Source organism: Ruditapes philippinarum, unplaced genomic scaffold (genome assembly GCF_026571515.1).
Source record: "Ruditapes philippinarum isolate M1 unplaced genomic scaffold, ASM2657151v2 ctg8168_1_1_1_1, whole genome shotgun sequence".
Taxonomy (NCBI): domain Eukaryota; kingdom Metazoa; phylum Mollusca; class Bivalvia; order Venerida; family Veneridae; genus Ruditapes; species Ruditapes philippinarum.
In genome coordinates this window covers 60010-63798 of record NW_026854214.1, presented here as the reverse complement: position 1 = coordinate 63798, position 3789 = coordinate 60010, and positions in this window count along the sequence as shown.

Sequence of the window (3789 nt, the reverse complement as noted above, 5' to 3'; positions counted from 1 at the left end):
AAACGCAAAAAAAAAGATTAACTAGAACCTCATTTGACTTTAATTGCTCTTTGTTTGGTATTTAAACCCCTATCAAATTTAAAACTTTTTTAAAAATCCTCCATTTAGAAGAAATGAAAATAAATGACATAAATAAGCTTCTTTGGCTATCATTTATCTGTTAAGTTCTCTTTACCAATAATCTTTTCAACAATGTGCCAAGCTGTCATTGCAAATCTGGTTCCAACACGAAATGCAGTACCACTGCAAACACTTGAATATAGAAGACCAACGGAGGGCAACTTATTGGCATATTCATATACATATGTATCTTTCAGTGTGTTATCAACGGGTGTTCTAAAGTTATACCCTTCGGAACGTCTGGTACTAAAATCTACAATTTTTCAAAATAAGCATTTTGATACTCATGCTGAAAGAAATGAGTATATTATTTGTGCATTAAGAGCTGTATCAGCCATATAAAAGAAAGCCTGTTCATTGTAATCTAATATGTTTTCAACATAGATAAAACTGAAGAGACCATTTATTTTTGTTGACGTTTCAACTGATAATTTCTATCAAATTAGGAAAATATTATTAGAAAAAATCTCTATTTCAGGAACAAACGACATTATTTGTATCACCGTTTTGCAAAAGCCTAGCTTTTATAATCAATTCCTTTAATACATGCATAGAAAAATAGCCAGTCATAATAAAAAATGGATAACAATCAAAAATAATTTTCTGTATATACCTGAGGCGTATCCTTGTCATCCCAATATTTTTGCTGCTTCTCTCTAACTGTTTGCAGATTTGATTCCATCCCTCAAACATTAATTGATTAACAAAGATATATTTTCTAGGCATTGGTATTTGAATTAAACAGTAAACGTAATCTCATCTTAAAAAATAACTATTCTCTGATTTAGGAAATAATCTTTCATCCGTACATTTTATGTATTAATTTATTTTTTTTGTTAAACGTTGATCTTGATGTTTAAGGCTTGATAGTCAAGAAAGAAATCTCGTTTTTCGTACGTATCTTTATTTACTACTTTAATGTGTCGTTAAACGTCGTCAGAGAGGTTCTAAGCAGCTACACACAAGTCCAAACATATAAAAAAGAAAAGATTTCCACGACCACTTACACAGTTGGACTAACGTACGATGAAAAAATATTTGTTCTGATATTCTTATGAAGCTTGGTCTACACTTTTTATATATAAATAAATAGTCCTTACCGACAATAAGTTTTCCTTTACTAATTTTATGTTGTAAAACTGTCGGACAGTAGGTACTCTATCAGTTGAAGCTTACTTGCGCTTCAATATTCGCGTGTATTTTAGGGTATATAAAAAATATTAATAAAGCACTCAGAAGCAGCACTCGACATCTAAACACTGTTCTTATAATCTGAACGATACAATAAAATACTTTTGAAAGCACTTGAACCCACATTAAAATTCTTTTACAACAAACATGGCTAGAGTAAACACAAATTATTTTTATTTCGCGAAACAAAAAAAAAGAACCTGTTTAAGTCTTTTGTAGTTTTCCATCGACAAAATCGTCTATGGTACTTCTCTAAACTTATAAGAACTGCGAACTTTTACAACCATTTAACGTCCGTCATAGAAAATGACACTTAACCTTACAAGACAGTAATGTAACTTTAATTTCTATGTTAAGGGCTATCGAATGTTGTTTTCACAATATATGCCCTAAAAAAACTTTTTTTTTTACTCCGGATACTACAATTTGTTATTCGTTGTACAAAAAAGCCATTTGCTAATAAAAGAAAAATAAAATATTTGAGTCGCACAAAACAAAGGAAAGTTGTCCCTTTATATGAATACTAACTATAAGTGCAATATGTCTTCTTTATTTTTCGATCATTAAAATGTCGGTCTGGCAAAATACCTTTATACATTTCTCTTTGAATTGCGGTAACTTAACGCATTTTTAAATTAAGAGGGGCCAAGATGGCCCTAGATTGTTCACCTGACCCATGGAACTCATCCGAGTAATTACTTAGACAAGCATCTGTACCGAGTTTGATGACAAAAAAAGAGTCAAAAATGTGACCTCTAGAGTAAGGTTTGGGCAGTGTGACTTAGTTTTTAACCCCAAGTTACCCATATTCAAACTTGACCTAGAAATAATCAAAACAAATCTGCAGACCAATTTCCGGGATATTTGTATAATAACAGTAGCCACTACAGTGTTAACAAGATTGTTCTATTTTTAGCTTCTGTGACCTAGTTTTTGACTGAGATAACTAACACGTATTCAAACTTGACCCAGAAATCATCAGAACAACCTTCCTGATCAATTTCCAGAATTTTTGGACCAAAACTGCAGCAGCTAGAGTGTTAACAAGATTTTTGTATTTTATGCTCATGTGACCTAGTTTTTGACCGGAGATAACCTATATTCGAACTTGACCTAGCAATCATCAAAACAACCTTTCTGACCAATATCCAGGATATTTGGATCAAAATTGCAGCCCCTAGAGTGAAAACAAGATTGTTCTATTTTGTGGTCCTGTGACCTAGTTTTTGACCGGTGATAACCCATTTTCAAACTTTGCCTACAAATCATCAAAACAATCTTCCTGACCAATATCCAGAATATTGGAATGAAAACTGCAGCCTCTAGAGTGTTTACAAGATTTTTGTATATTTAGATCCTGTGACCTAGTTTTGACCCGAGATAACGCATATTCGAACTTGAGCTGTATTTCATTGAGACAAACATTCTGACAAAGTTTGATGATGACGCCGAACATAGCCCCATCACTATACCTCACATTGACCACTTTGTGTTCAGGTGAGTTTAAAAGGAGCTATACCTTTTTTATATTTTCCCAGCTTTCTCATTAAATGGGCATATAAGCATTATATGTATACCATGTGTGCAGTGTAATGTAAGCATTCTGAAACAAAAAACGGTGATCTGGTCTGCAATTTAAAACAAAGATGCAAGTGATCGTAAAATATTTAATTCTTTATAGTTAAAAGGCGATTGAGGCATGGAAAAGGACCATGTTTAATGGGAAAAGGACTACATTTAATGACAGCTATGGAAGTGATGACAAAAATCCTTTTTATTTTTTTGACCAATAAGCTACTCATACGAGGGTTGTCCCAATATTCTGTGACAAGATTGTTTTAAAGCTAAATAAAACAGGTACAAATTTGATATTTTAATATGTTATAAACCCATATAATTTAAACATTTTCACAAATTTTCATAGATAAATATCAACAAACAACAAAAATATGCCATAAACACCATGGCAACTAACTGAATCGCGGCGCACGTCCAACGTCAAAGACGGCGTTAAATCTATATAAGGCGCCTTTCTCAAATACTCCCAATGGCTTTCAACGCAATAATGGTACCAATAAATCATCGATTTCTGACTTAAATCATGTGGTTGTTTATGTCTGTTGAATGTTTGGATGGCATACATTAATTTTTGCTATACGCGGACTTCCGGTCTCGTTACTCCTGTTTTTAGCTGTAGGAAATAGGCGACGAAGATCGGTCTTCCTATCCGTGTTTTCCTTATTTTCGCTTTTTGTAGCGCAAAACTCTGGTTCCGTTCATGCCTATTGTACACAAATGCTCAGAATATGTTGCTAAACTGTTATATATGGTATATTTGTTGAAAATCGTTATATGTGTCATCTCGAAATAGTCATGAAACCTGAGTGACATGTTCATTGCGCCGCAAATTCTTCGAACGTCGCAATTTTAACTTTCCTATTTTATATGAGATATTTTCATTTATTCGTATCTTTTTCG